The sequence below is a fragment of the Aristolochia californica genome, unplaced genomic scaffold, assembly GCF_029961685.1.
Source record: "Aristolochia californica isolate CCGP_79_NKW_82.1479 unplaced genomic scaffold, dmAriCali1.0.hap1 SCAF_4, whole genome shotgun sequence".
Lineage (NCBI taxonomy): Eukaryota > Viridiplantae > Streptophyta > Magnoliopsida > Piperales > Aristolochiaceae > Aristolochia > Aristolochia californica.
Genome location: NW_027182103.1, coordinates 36,089,322 through 36,105,791, shown reverse-complemented (window position 1 = coordinate 36,105,791; position 16,470 = coordinate 36,089,322). Strand labels below are relative to the sequence as shown.

At 40.0% G+C, this 16,470-nt stretch overlaps 1 pseudogene; it reads left to right on the top strand.

The window, feature by feature from the left end:
- Positions 1-8,699: 8,699 nt before the first annotated feature.
- Positions 8,700-14,437, top strand: LOC137963294 (pyrophosphate-energized vacuolar membrane proton pump-like; annotated as a pseudogene).
- The last annotated feature ends 2,033 nt before the right edge of the window (positions 14,438-16,470 follow it).

Below are 16,470 nucleotides of genomic sequence, written 5' to 3'. Positions count from 1 at the left end.
CAAAGGGCCCATGAAATAATCTGATGCAATATGTTAACTAAGAAATATGTTGCGATTCCTCAAAATAATAATCCAGCCGGAGAAATAGAATCGAGTTGAGCTGAGTCAGGTATCACCAATAATTACCACAATTATTACTGTGAGTTAGGATTCTTGATCATCAATTTTATTTGCTGCAAAAAATTTCTTCTTAGATACAAAAAATTCATCTTTTGTGCTCCCCCTTTCTTGAATATTTTGGTCATATAAAACTTACCACAATATATAGAATAAAATACCTCTTTCTTGTACTTGTACTTCTCCCCTCAAGCTGGGAGGTAATAGCAGTGTTCCCAACTTGAACAAAATAACATAAATGTAGTAACCAAAAAAGGGGTAAGTGAGATATTTTCTTGATCAATAACAGCAACTCAAAAAGTGACACAAAATAATTGGCTTAAATTTGGATTTTTCAATGCAACAGGATACCAGTATGACCTTAGATTCTTCCAATATGAATATATACTTAAATATAGATCGTATTGATATGAAATTTTCTACTTCTGAAATTATACTTAAATACCTTTCATCCAAGTATAAATTATCTTAATAAAATATACTTCTATTGAGATATATAATCTAATAGATTTCGGTCTCTACTGAAAGTACTCTTTCCCCTTTTTCCAGCATGACAATTGACTCTTCCAAGATCAATATCTCCATATAAAAAAATCATATTGAGAATTGGTTAAATAGTTAAGAAAATAGACTTACAGATATTTCTTTTGATATATAATTGTCCATATAAAGTCTCGTTCTTGATAGCATAAAATAGCTCGGAAGTTGAAGCTTTCTGTTGAAGCACAAACCTCTTTTGCAATCTGACCTTTGCAGCTTAAAATATCAATTTCTCTTTGTAGATAACTCCGATTGAAAAAAATCATTTTTCCTTGGAAAGTAGACTCGAATATATTTCTGCCAATATATAATATGTAATATGAAAATCTCAGTATAGAGGTGAACACATAAAAATAACGGGTATAGGGACAGAAAAAAGAGAAATACGAACCTAAACTGCTAGAGAAAATAAATCAGAAAAGTATTACATTGCCTTTGTGGTTTGACTGAGTCAACTCACAGAACTTGCTCTGATACCATGTTGAATTTATTGAAAAGTGAAATACTTCATTGACTTAATTAATCAGAGTACATGAACCTGTATTTATATTAAAGGAAGGTAGTAGAGTCTCATTACAATAAAACTACCCCTGTCCCAATTACACCCAAACTCTAACACTTTGTTACGATCCCGGATCTAACACAACGATTTGTAGGGAGGAACAGAGAAGAGAAGAATCAAGCCTAAAGGAAGCTTGAAAACCCTAGGTTCTTTGAGGAGAATGCACACCCCTAAACTCATTGAGGAGAACTCAAAATCCTTGTCTACTCTAAATCAATACTTACTTTTTCTCATTACTCTTACCCCTTTAATAGGGTTCACCCTACAAGGTTCAAGATAAAATATTACAAAAATACCCTTGTGGCCTATTAATTCTTTAACTGAAATAAAATAACGTAAAGTAAATAAAAGCAATTAATTAGATTCTAAATAACTTAGAAATGTTATTGATTGCATAATATTACACCCCCCTTGGAGAAAGAGCTTGTCCTCAAGCTCAAAGGTAGGGTCTGCTTGCCGACGTCTCCACCTGTTCCCCAGTAGCATCCGTGGTATCTGTATAAGCCCTCTGGAAGACAAAACTGGAGCATTCCACCCAAGAAACAATTTTTTTTGTTGATAATCCAACACTGGTAGCATCACTTGCTGTAACACACCCCAATACGGTTAACCAACCAAATAACAAGTGGAATTATCACCTGCTCCATTCTGGCAACTTCTGCTTCTACATTAACAACCCTTGTGTGATCTGCCCCAACGACTGCCTCATTGGCAAAATGCAGCATGTCCCCGGTAACCTCAATAACCGGATTGAGCTGATTCCTAATTACGGCTGCCTGCCCAAGTTCATCCAGTAGTAACATATAATTGTCTGTGCATACATTACTGCTATGGCTCTACAAAAATTCCAACACAAGGTAGAGATCAGGTTTTTCTTCTTGTCCCTTTGAGAAAAAATTGAGCGAGCACTGGTAAGGTTTCCCAATTGGCAGTAGCCAGCAAAGAGAGCATTCAATGCTGTAGAATTTGCTGGTACTTGCAATAAAAAATAGAATGAGCATTATTGATTGCTGTATATTTGGCATACCTGGCAACCACTGTCACTATTAAATTTCTACTCATTGGAATATGATTTCTATGAACCAAGTCAAGAATCCACAAACCACTATCAAAGTCCTTCTACTAGGCAGAAGTGGAGAGGACTGAAAGAACAACAACACCCTCTAGATTAACACATGCAGACCTCATATTATGAAGAAGCCAAAAGCCTCTTTAGTTGGCATATGTTGGGACTGACCTACTCGACTGAGAACAGCCACCCAATAGGCATCGTTTTCAGTATTTGGAAGTAGTTCTTGTTCAGCGAATTGCCCAACATTCTTTACTAAAATACCATGAGTGCAAGCACTTAGCAGCATGCTGAACAGACCCAAGTAAGTTACATGTAAATGTTCTTTATCAATAGCATCTATTGGAGATAGTAACTCATAATGCTGTTTCCTCACACGAAGTTTTGGATTTTGAATATTTGGACTAATTTCATACGCCTCATCAGGGACAAGATACTGAGCAGCCAAACAAGCTGTAACCCAATGGAAAGTGAGGATCCACTTTCCATTCAAGATCCCCATAAGGAGCTTCAAACACAACTGCAAGATATGGTGGACAACAGAATGTTGAGCACCACCGAAAAGCAAAACTGGTATATCATGCTGAATAATGTTTTGCAGCACTGTTAACTGTATTGCCACTGTTTTTAGCATTGTTTTCTGCACTGCCACAACAACACTGTTTTCTTGGCTATCTGGCAGCACTATTTTCTGCACTGGCACAACATCATTTTGTTGAAGAACCCATGAGCCTCTTCGTGGCCTGTTATCTGCATACCCTACTGTATTGAGAACAACCACCCTGCAGTCACAATTTTCAGTTGTTGGAGCCAGTCCAAGTTCCTCACATTGGCCAGCATGCTGTACTAACATACCATGGGCGTAAGCACTTAATAGACGCAGGAAAGTGATCTCATCTAGTCCAACAGTATGAGTTTTCATTTTACCAATATTTCCAGTAAATCTCTGCATAACCCATGTGTTGCAAAACCAGTAGCTTCCTCTATGGATCCATTACTATCCAAACCCAGAAATAAGGTTGTCAAAAACAAAAAAAAATCTGGAACATCTGGTCAATTACAGTCAAAGAGTTATCTAGCAATTCACATTTTTCATATAAATTCAGAAATTTAGTGCATAGATTATCAGTCAATTCCAACCTGTACCTTGTTATGTAGAATTGAACCCATTTGTCAGTCTCAAGAGGTCCAAGAATGGCACCTGCAGCAAGAACTCAAATTACATTTATTGTTGTCTTTGTATGGCAAAAATCAGCAACATCCTGCACAGAACTATATGTATTGCCCACAACAACAGATAATTTTGATTCATAAGTCCTGCACTTGAGCTTTGCACCCCTGGCCACTGCTGTTTCTAAACTTAGGACTGTCACAGTCCCATAATTCTTCATACATAATGTATGAACACTATCCTCTAGGAAGCCCTGGTCGCCTCTAGATTTTGTAGCAACAACATTGCTATAATTCTTCTGAGAGGACTCACAAAGACCAATTAGTGCTCTTTGGTGAATTGTTGTAGCAGCAGCAGGGAAGTTGGCATTCCTTGCCATGTATAGCATTGCTATTGCTACCAAAGGACAGCAAAGATCGCTTCAACTGCCCCAACTGCCCCAAGTTGATGACCAGGAGCACCCTTTGTTGAAGACAATGATAAAGCCCCTGACCTTGATAAGTTCTGCTCATCTGCATCCTTTCTATCAGTTTGTATTTTCTACTATGGTGCCCCGTTCTGCACTGCCACAACAGCAGCAAATTGAAAAGTCATCATCAGGTTAGTCGTCATGTATCCTTTTCGAGATAGAGGTAGCTCGGATTTTCGTCGTCTCCTTTTCGGGGAGACATTTTTCTTCCCGTGAGAAGGTGTTGGTGGAGGTCAAACCCAAATAAGCCGTTACTCTCGAGTTGTTGGCAGAACCTCCGATTTGATATTTTATCGGTCCCCAATGTCTGATTTCCATGCTCGAGATTTTTTGAATTTTTCTAGCTCGTGGCCTCTTTTCCCGTCCAAGACAGTGTTTGCTCAAGCGAGTTTAGGTCGATTTCTATCTTCGATTTTTGTTACTGCTCGCTGGGAGAGATGAAAGGTGGCGTTATTACTGAATTTCAATAAATTTGCCGAGATATCCATCAAGTCCAACTATTTCATTGCGGTAGAGGCTTCGAGCAGACAACTCCGTCTTTGCGGTCTTCGACGAATTTTTCGCAATTATCATCTTAATTGGTGTCGCATTGGCAATGTGAGGAAGATGGAGATGATGTTCTTCTCTTGAAAACTCTTTGTTGTTAAGTTGGTTAACAACATATTGTGGAAACTCCTCTGATTGCCATCTCTATTTTTCTGCTACTGTTGGCATTTCTATACCGAGATACAAATCCCGTGAGCTTCTAAATTTTTTTTATCTTCCTCTATTGGATTGATTTTTACTCAGACGAGTTTATTCTGGAAGTCGTATTGCTCTGCTCCATAAATTACTCTATATGCTCGGCTGGAGCTTGATTAGCAGATCTTAATTTATTTTCCTTGATTTTTGTTGTTCGTCACTATCTTTGCTATTGCTCGTCGCTATCTCTGGTTTTTTTTGGGGCCGTGGAGAAGAAGCACTGTTATCAAATTAATATTTCTTCCTAAGTTTGGAAATGCTGATTAAATCTGGGCCAAGCTAGTTCTGCCCAACCCGAACCGAGCCGAGTTAACCCAACAACTCAATGCTACTTACTGGTTCTGTTCATGTCCAAGTCGACTCGGACCAACCCAACATGGCCCACTTATTTTTTGCTTCGGCATACGGGTCCGGGTCCCAAGTTTTACATATATTTCTGCCTTGACTCAGCTATATTGATCTACTATTTGACTCAGCGTGACTCAATACTTTTTTCAGCTGGATTATTATTTTGAGGTATTCGCAACATATTCCTTGGTCAACATATTGCATCGGATTATTTTACGAGTTTTTTTTTACAAGGATTTTTATTATTTTGGATTGTGTTATATGGGCCCAAGCCCATTTCAGTTGCAGCTATTGTGTCTCTTTGGATGAGACATTATTATTGAAGAGGTGGTGGCCTCAACATCCTATCTTCCTGTTAACCCATTACCTATTGGTTATTTGACAACCTTACTCTTACTATCCTTTATTTGACTCCCACATACATCTTTGGGCCAACCTTTTGCGTGTTACTTCGATTGGGAGTTGAAGTTCATCATGCTTGGGTATTTTAAGTCCATTGAGACTTTTTTATGTTCTCATGAGTCTTTTATCGCCGTCTTGTGAATGACAGGCAATACCCACTTATCATGTATTTTATCATCGTCTTGTGAATGACATACTTTTATCACGTATCATGTCATTGTCTTGTGAATGACAGGCATTTATCACCCATTTCTAGTTGTGAGAGTCAGTGCCTAGGTTGGGGCACCGTGATGGAGGAACTTATTACTACTTATATGTTGCCCCCCATTAATTGGTATTTATTACTCCTACCACTTGAGAGTCGTTGTCCTGTGGAGGAACACGGTGATGGAGGAGTTTTATTACACTTTTGAGCATTGCATATAGACAATGTCATATGGCTTGGAGTGATTTTACTCTCACTTATCTTATCCCAGTTGGGCCTCATGGAAGAGAACACTAGCATGACGGGAGGTGTTGGAAGATATGAAAGACTGCCATTTTATACGAGAAGATCCTATACATAGTTTGCAGTAAGTTGGGAGTTCATGATGTTCTCTCACCCCTAGTTTGAGGGAGAGTGTTGGAAGATGGGCCCAAACCCACACAACCAAGGAAGACCCACATATCCAAGTGTGTTGGAAGATGGGCCCAAGCCCATAAGATATGGATCCACCATGCTCACACGAGCTGGTGGGACCCAACATGATCACGTTATTTCAGCAGTGGGGGTGAAAGTAGACCAGAGGAAGATACAGGCAGTCATAGATTGGCCTCGCCTCCATCCATTACAGCCCTAAGGGGATTTTTTGGCCTAGCTGGGTATTATAGAAAATTTAATCGTAGCTATGGCCAGATTGCAGCTCCGTTCAACAACCTCCTCAAGAAAAATGCCTTTACCTAGTCAGAGATAGCGGCTCATTCCTTTCAGCAGTTGAAAGAGGCCTTATCATCCACTCCAGTTTTGAAGCTACCCGACTTTGATGAGTCCTTTGTAGTGGAATGTGATGCTTCGTGGGGCGGTATTGGTGCAGTGTTACACCAATAGGGCCACCCGATTGCTTATTTTAGCCTCCAACTTGGACAACACCACCACAAGTTAGCAGCTTATGAGAGGGGATTGACCGGATTGGCGAAAGCTATACGCCATTGGCGCCCTTATCTCTTGGGATGTTCATTTTTTATTCACACTGATCATTGCAGCCTCAAGTATCTGCTTGAGCAGCGCCTCACTACCTCACCGTAGCAGCATTGGTTAAGTAAACTTATGGGGTTTGACTTTACTGTAGAGTATAAACTAGGGAGTTTGAATGTAGGGGCTGATGCCTTATCTCGCCGGGACATTCCAGAGCCGCAATTACATGCCATTAGTCAGCCTAGAGGTCTCTTGTTGGATTCTATACTGGAAGAGGCACAACAGTACCCAAAAATTATAGGTTTATGTCATGACATCCAGCAGGGGACATCGACAAACCATTGGACGGTTAAGGACAATTTGGTCCTCTACAAAAGTAGAATTTTTCTACACCACACATCCCCTCTAATTCACAACATTTTAGCCTCCTTCCATGACAATACACATGAGGGCAGACAAAAAACATATTTCCGGATCAGTCAGGAATTTTATTGGAGGGGCATGAAGCGCAGTATAGCCGATTATGAGGCGGCTTGTCAAACTTGTCAACGAAATAAAGCTTAAACATTAAGTCCAACTGGGTTGCTCCAACCACTTCAGCTACCGTCACAAGTCTGGTCTGATATTTCTATGGACTTCATAGATGGACTTCCCTCTTCGTCAGGCAAATCCATTATCTTTGTAGTGGTGGATCGTTTCTCAAAGTATGGGTACTTCATCCCTCTGGTGCATCCTTACACTGCAGCTCAGGTCGCTCAACTCTTTATGGATAACATTGTCCGCTTACATGGGATGCCTAATTCCATTACCAGTGATAGGGATGCAATCTTTACAAGTACCTTCTGGAAAGAACTCTTCAGGCTAAAGGGCACACCGTTAGCCTTCTCTTCAGCCTACCATCCGCAGACTGATGGTCAGACAGAGGTCGTCAACAGAACAATTGAAATGTATCTTCACTGTTTCTTGGGGGACTCACATAAAAGGTGGGTTAAGTGGCTCACCTGGGCTGAATTCTGTTACAACACCTCCTACCACACCGCACTTGGCACAACCCCATTCAAGGTGGTATATGGTAGAGAACCACCCAACCTTTTATCATATGATCCAGGGGCCTCTAAAGTCGCCACTTTGGACTAAGCATTAGCCGAAAGAGACACCTTCCTCACTGAGGTACGTACTCATCTCCAGGAGGCACAACATTCTATGAAGATGTATTATGATAGGAAGCACCGGGAAGTCACCTTTTCTCCAGGAGATTATGTATGGTTGCGTCTCCAACACTACAAGAAGCTATCGCTGTTAGCATCCAAATGCCACAAGCTCTCTCCAAAATATTATGGTCCCTTTCAGGTTATGGACCGCATTGGTACAGTTGCCTACCGCTTGCAGCTTCCGCCAGAGGCCAGGATTCACAATGTGTTTCATGTCTCCCAACTGAAGGCCTTCCAAGGTGATTCTCCCTTGCTGCACACACCACTGCCCCCACTACATGATGGATGTGTCATTTCTACTCCCGCACAGGTATTACAGGCTCGCCGCATTCAGGGTAATTGGGAGATCCTAGTGCAATGGGCAGATGCTGATCCCAGTGACACGACATGGGAGCCATTAGCTGCGTTTCACACCCTCTACCCATACTTCGAGCTTGAGGACAAGCTCTTTCTTCAGGAGGGGGGTAATGTTATGGACTCCATAGCATCACGAGTTATCCATAGGTATAGGAATTAAATTATGTCAATTTACTTTTCATGTAATTTCATTTGGTTTGGTTTACTTTTTTTTGGTTTGGTTTACTTTGGGTTGGCTCAGATGTAATGTGGCGTGAGCCACTTGACCTATGGGTAACCTTAGTAATTCCGTCCTCAACCCTATTTAGGGGGACGTCAAGGGAAGGAGAAATCAAGTATTGAGAAAATTAGATTAAACAGGTCAGATTCTTCCTCAGAGGTCTAGGTCAGATTCTCCCTCTGAGGTCCAGGTTGAGCTTCCTTCAAAGCTCCTTCGTTCTATTTGATTTCCATCATTCCACGTTCCAGAAACAAGAATTCTCTTCCAGCGTCAAGAGCATCCATGGAGGGAAGAGAGGAAAGAAGGGTGACTCGATCCATGGCTCGGGAAGAACCTAACATCATCACCTATAGCACACGAGCAAAGGTTTCTGTAAATGCAACAATGTGGCAATTGGCATGTGAAATAAAAGAAGTGATGGTCTCAGATGGTGTTCGTCCTAATGTTGTCACCTGGTCATCATTGAGTAGTGAATTTGCTAAAGTAGAATTAGAGCGTGCAATTCACACCGCTGATAAAATGCTGCTCCCTAGCTATGACCCTTCATTGAAGCGAAAAATTCTAATCTCGACCATTCTTATGGCGGTTTGGATTGCAATTATCAACTACATTGCTCCGCCACCCAACTTCACCCTCTATGATTTTGGAGTCGCAAAACCAGTTCAGAATTGGCACTTCTTCTTCTGTGTTGATATTGGATTGTGGGATGGACTTCTTGTTGGATACACAACAACGTATTGCACTATTGTGCAAGATGTTGCTAATTCCTCTAGGTCAGGCGCTATGTTATGCACGCAATAACATTGCTAAGTTACTTAGGGCTTGTTAGTGTGCTGCGTAAGTAAAGTGTATTTCACTTACGCTGGGGAAAGTGGGCCGAAACCCATTAGTGCACCCAGTAAGTGATGGGGGAAAGTGAAATACAGTTGTATTTCGCTTTCCCCTGTTTTAGGCATAAAACGATGTTAAGTGAAATATGAGGGGTCGAGGTCGAATTTATCTTACCATCGTTCAAATACATCTCGCTGTCGGGGAGGAACCTATGTCGAACGAGGTTTTGGAGAAATGTTTTTTTCTCTCTCCAATCTTTCGGCTTCTCTCTCCAATCTCTTGGCCTCCCTCTCCTCTCCCTCTCGACCTCCGTCACAGAGCACGAGAGGTCGAGCCTCTGCCGTAGAGCCTCTCAGCCTCCCTCTTTTCTCCCTCTTGGCGTACCTTTGGATCACCGCCTCAGTTGCCGTTGCCCTTTGACCCGCCGCCTTCATCGCCGTTGCCCGCTGGCCATCGCCGTAGTACTTCTGCCACTGAGGAAGACGACGCGCGCAGAAAGACGATGGTTTAATTTTTGCTAAGTTAGGAAAAATTAAACTGTCATAAAAATAATAATTTATATTTTTTATTTAATTAATATATTCATTTTATAATTACTATATTAATATATTTTAATTATCCCATTGCTATAATTAATTAAACCAATGGTTTTAAATTTTGTGATAATATATTATTAATTAATAATACATAAAAATACATTATGTTATTGATAAATATATAGTTATTTATTATATTAAATTAGTGGTTTTTAATGTTAAAATATATCTTATGTTATTAAAAAATAATTTATTTATTTATTATATTCAATTATGTTATTTTTTATTTTTATTTATTTTTAATATTTTATTTTAGTCGCACGTACTCAGAGGGAGTGTGCAGTACAATCTGCAAGAGCATCATATTATCGAGATATTTTAGCAATTCAAATGTGACAAAATTATTGACTATTATGTTTTAATGCCACTAAATTTTTTTTATGTTGTACTTTTGTATGAACAGATATAATTTTTTTTATTAAAAAGGTTATTGAGTTATATTTGTATTATTTTTATTTTTATTATTAGTATGATATTTTTATAATTATTTTATATTTAGATATTACTAAATTAAAATTTGATTACAATTTTAATAATATAAAATTAAGCATTTTTTAATTAATATATTTAATATATTTTATTTATTAACTAATATTAATTTAATTTTCTGATAGTCAGATATATCAAAATATTTTATTTAATAAATAATCTATATGCACTTTACACCACACTTTCCATTGTGCATACTAACAAAAACAAGTACTTTATACTACACTTTCCATTGCGCACACTAACACAAACAAGTACTTTACACTGCATTTTCCTTTGCGCACACTAACACAAACAACTACTTTACATTCCCTCTCACTTTCCCCAGGGAAAGTACTTTTCATTGTATTTCATTTCCCTTTGCACTTACATTGTGCACTAACCCCCCTTTAGAGTCTAATTATTATTTTTCTTTACTTTACTTTATTTTATTTTATTTTATTTCACTTAAAGAATTAATAGGCCATAGGGGCATTTTTGTAATATTTTATCTTGAACCTTGTAAGGGTGAACCCTATTTAAGAGGTAAGAGTAATGAGAAAAGGCAAGTATTGATTTAGAGTAAACAAGAGTTTTGAGTTATCCTCAAAGTGCTCAGGGGTGTGCATTCTCCTCAAAGAACAAAGGGTTTTCAAGCTTCCCTTTGGCTTGATTTTTGTTTTTCCCTTCTTCCTCCCTACGAATCGTTGTGTCAGATCCGGGATTGTAACAACTGGTATCAGAGTGCAAACACAATGAGCGATTTTTCGTCTTGAGAAAAATGGCTTGCCATGTACAATCTATTGGAAGAAATACGCGCAAGTATTTTAGCATTGGAAGCAGCATGGCGTGAATCTTCCATTAAATTTTTTGCAAGTGAGAGGCATCTCTTTGCCGCCGAAAAGAAGGTCATACGACCTAAAATCGCTCAAGCAGACTCTGACTCGGATGGGAAGAAAGACCATGGGCCATAAAAATTCACAATCTTCGAGCAGGAAAGTCGAGAGCCAAAATCCCAAGCATGGCAATGGGACAAAGAAAATCCGAAATCAAAAGACCCCTACTCACGACAAGAAAAAACCCTTCCCGAACAAGAGACGGAAAAAATTTCAGAGACTCTTTCGACCAACAAATGTTTTTGAGATATGTCTCTCACGGGAAGGGCTGATTTGGGTTCAACATCAACAACTCCCTTCTCACGGGAACCAAAATGCCTCTCAGACCATAAGACGGAAAATCCCCAAGTAGAGAAAGGTGAGGCTCCGTTGGAAAAAAATCCGATGGGCTTTGGCTTCAGGACAACACTTCTCACTCTCAATCTTCCTCTTGGCAGAATAGCGGGAACCCAATTTCCACAATTGTTGGGGTAAGTCTCTGCGATCTAAAATTTGCATTCAATATTTCGAAAAGATAGGGAAAGTAGTGCAGCTATTTGAGGTAATGCCTGAAAGAAATCAGGGTGGGTTTGGAAGGGACAAATTTTCAAATTGCTACCGCTGTTGCAGTGTAGAAATGGCCACAAAAACAGAAAATAAAAACTGCTAGCAAGAATGCAGATTAGCAGAACTTATCAAGTTTAGGGGCTTTCTCATTGTCTTCAACAAAGGGTGTTACTGGTCATCACCTTGGGGCAAATGTCCGTTTGACTGCTGTCTACAAAACAGTGCTGCCAGACAGCCAAGAAAATAGTGCTACTGTGGCAATGCAGAAACGAGTGCTGAAAATAGTGGGAGTCCAGAAACAGTGCTGCAAATTGAGATGGGAGGTACAGAGAAAATATTGCACTCTATTTCAATGGGAAGGCTTTAACTTGCCGAACTATGAATGCCAACTTCCATGCTGCTGCTACAACAATTCACCAGAGTGCACTAATTGTTCTTTGTGAGTCCTCTCAACAGAATTACAACAACGTTGTTGCTACCAACTCTAGAGGCGACTGGGGCTTCCTAGATGATATTGTTTATACATTATGTATGCAGAATGAGGAGATTGTGACAGTCCTGAGTTTAGAAGCAACAGGGGCAAGGGTGCAAAGATCAAATGCCGGACTTATGCCGCAAATTTATCTGTTGCAGTGGGCAATACATATAGTCCTATGCAGCATGTTGTTGACTCTTGCCACACTGGGACAACAATACATGTAATCTGGATTCTTGCTGCACCCTCAGTTCTGTGTTTGGATAATAATAGATCCATAAAGGAAGCAACTGGTTTTACAGCACATGGGTTGTGCAGAGCTTCACTAGAAATGTTTGGACTGCTTCCAAATACCGAAAGCAAGGCTTGCTGGGTGGCAGTTCTCTGTTGAGCAAGTCAATCCCAGCATATGCTAGATGACGAGGCTTTTGGGTTCTTCAAAAATATGAGGTCTTCAGTTGTTAATCTAGAGGGTGTTGCTGTTTTTTCAGTCCTCTCCACTTCTGCCCAGTTGAAGGACTCCAATAGTGGTCTGTGGACTTGGTTCATACAAACCATATTCCTATGAGTAGCAATTTAATAGTGATAGTGGTTGCCAGGTATACCAAATATACAACAATCAATGATGCTCATTCTATTTTTGATAGCCGGGACCAGCAAGTTCTACCAGCATTGAATGCTCTCTTTGTTGGTTACTGCCAATTGGGAAACCTTCCCAGCTCTCACTCAATCTTTTCTCAAAGTGGCAAGAAGAAAAACCTTATCTTTGCCTTGTGTTGGAATTTTTTTGGAGCCATAGCAGCAATGTATGCACCGACAAGTGAAGGACCACTGGATGAACTTGGATAGACAACGGTAATTAGGAATCAGCTCAATCCAGTTACTGAGGTTATCGGGGACATGCTGCATTTTGCCCATGAGACAGCCTTTGGAGCAGATCACACAAGGGCTATTAATGTAGAAGTCAAAGTTCCTAGAATGGAGCGGTTGATAGTTCCAATTGTTGATTGGTTGCTTAACCGTATTGGGGTGTGCAATAGCAAGTGATGTTGTTAGAGTAAAAAAAAACTGTTAGTTCAGGTGGAATGCTCCAGTTTTGTCGTCATAAGGGCTGACACAGATACCGCGGATGCTACTTGGGAATAGATGGAGACGTTCGACAAGCAGCTTGAGGACAAGCTCTTTCTCCAAGGAGGGGGGGGGGGGGGGGGGGGGGGGGGGTAATGTTATGCACGCAATAACATTGATAAGTTACATAGAGTCAACTTATTTTTTTATTTACTTTAATTTATTTTATTTTATTTAAATATTTAATAGGCCACATGGTCATTTTTGAAATATTTTATCTTGAACCTTGTAAGGCTGAACTTTATTTAAGGGGTCAGAGTAATGAGAAAAGGCAAGTGTTGATTTAGAGTAAACAAAGGTTTTGAGTTCTCCTCAACGAGCTCAAGGGTGTGCGTTCTCCAAAAAGAACCTAGGGTTTTCAAGCTTTCCTTCGGCTTGATTTTCGTCTTTCTCTTCTTCCTCCCTACGAATCGCTATGTCAGATAAGGGATCATAACATGTTGCCACAAATGTGATCTTCGGGATTGATCTGGATATAATTTTGTCATTATTCCCTTTTTTGCTATTGTTGTCATCATTTTTGTCAACATTAACCTTGCTGCCATGTATGTCATTGCGGTGGCAGGTCTTGGAATGTTGAGCACCATTGCTACTATTTTGGCCTTTGAGGCATATGGTCCCATTAGTGACAAGGCTGAAAGTATTGCTGAGATGGCTTGCATGAGTCACAGGATACGCAAAAGAACTGATACCCTTGATACCGTTGGAACCACTATTACTGCTATTGGAAAAATGTTTGCCATGGCGTTAGCCGCCCTAGTGTCTTTGGCTCTCTTTGGTGCCTTTGTGAGCCGTGCTGAATTTTCCACTAGGGAGGGTTTGACACCTATAGTCTTCGTAGGGTTGATTGTGGGTGCAATGCTTCCACGCTAGTTCTCCGCCATGACCATGAAAAGTGTGGGAAGTGCAGCCTTGCAAATGGGGGCCGAAGTGAGGAGGTTGTTTCACAAAATTCTAGGACTGATGGAGGGAAGAGCAAGGCCTGACTATGCGGCTTGTGTCGTCCAGTGGCTTGACACGGCTGCCATAGATGCTACTTGGGGAGACGTGGTGACGCTTCGGCACTCATCCCTACTTTTGAGCTTGAGGACAAGCACGTTCTCCAGATGGGTGTAATGTTATGAACCCAATAATAGGCCGAGTCATGCAAAGATGTCGTGGCTGAGTCAATTAATCTGGCCGACTCAGTTACTTAGTCATTAAGTTTGCTTTTCAAGTTAAATGCCGAGGAGGGAAAAATTTGTAATTTTCTCTTAAACCTTGTGGACAAGAACCCCATTTAGAGGGGAAATGGAATGGAAGAAAGGAAGTCTGAATTTAGGTTAAACAGAGGGTTTGAGTTATCCTAAACGAGCGCGGGGGTGAGAGGTCTCCTTAACAAACCTAGGGTTTTTAAGCTTCCCTTCGCCTAGATTTTTATTTTCTTCTCTCTTCTTCCTACAAATCGTTGTGATAAATTCGGGACCATAACAGGTTGCCTCCCAAGCAGCGCCTTTGTTTATTTTCATTGGCTCGACTCAATGCTTCCATAATTATGGGTCATCCCACACATAGTATTTGGCATCACTCTTGACCTTATCTCTTTGAGCCCTAGACAAACCAGGAGGTAACATTGTACTCCTTTGATGTTTACTCAATTGACAAACCTCACAATGAAATACTGATGTTACTTTAAAAGATGGAAACATATAATGAAGTGCCTGTACAGATGGATGTTCCAACTGATTGTGCCATAATTGTGTCTCATTTTTATTAGTATAAACCATATTTATTTTCGACACGTCCTAGTAAAGCCCCCCCTTGTTCATGGCCTCCACCAATCACCTGCTTCGTTATAAGATCCTGAAAGACACATGAAGTGGGTGAGAAAGTAACCAAGCAATTAAAATATTTTGTCAGTTGACTAACAGATAATATATTCAAAGGGAAAGTAGGAACGAAAAGAATATTAGTAAGCGGAAGTAATGGGGTGACATAAGTGGAACCTTTCCCTTGGACTTTGGTTTGAGAACCGTCAACTATGGTAACAAACTTGTGTGAAAGACTCGGAGATAGAGAATGTAATAAATTTTTGTTACTTGTAAGATGGTCGGAGGCTCTTGAGTCAATTATCTAGGATGAAGATGAGGTAGATAGCATACCTAAAACGGTAGTGGCAACAGTAGTTGTAGAGGAACTAGGAGAAGAACCTAGCGTTGTCTTCATTTTCTAAAATAGCTCATACTCTTCATCAATAATATTTTCTGTTCTGCTGATTTTGTGGGATGTTCTTCTTTTGTATCACTTAGAAAGGCTTGATTAGCCCTTGTCAATTCTGATTGTCCATTGGCTTTATAGCACATTCCTTTATAATGGCCATATTGTCCATAATAAGTGCATGCCCTATAATGGCACTGATCTATAGTGTGGCCAAATTTTTTACAATGAGTACATTCTTTCCCATCTATTCTGCCAGCACTAGTCCTTCCACCTTTTCCTTTGCCTCCTTTATAACCTCTACCTCGGCCTCGGCCATGGTTAGATGATGATCCTCTATGATCGGAATACATAGCGGATGACACGTGAGTAGTGGAGGAAATAGTGTCTGGAATATGAAGTAGTGTTGTACACACATCTGTTACGGTCCCGGATCTGACACAAGGATTCTTTGGGAGGATCTGGGGTCTGCCATAGGTTACGGGTGTTCCAGACATTACTGTAGGGATAGTAGGAAGACATGGGGAAGACGAAAATGAAAGATCAAGCCTAAGGGAAGCTTGATAACCCTAGAGCTCGTTGAGAAGAACTCTAAGCCTCTCTACGCTAGATTTAACCTAATTCTTAATACTTCAATGCTTGTGTTTCACATTACTCTTACCCCTTAAATAGGGTTCACCCGGTTAGGGTTTACAATAAAATATTCCAAAAATACCCCTATAAATAAAATATTCCAAAAATACCCTTATGACCTAAAACTGAAATAAAATAAAGTAAATTAAATAAAACAATTAAAATAATAATATTATTGCATGCATAACATTTAATGTTATTGCGTGCATAACAACATCATCAAACTTTGGGACAGGAGAACACTCAAAAGTTGACTCTTGGCATTCTCAAGATGAGGTTTAACATTTGCAAGACAAATAACAGTAATTAAGGCTTCCTTC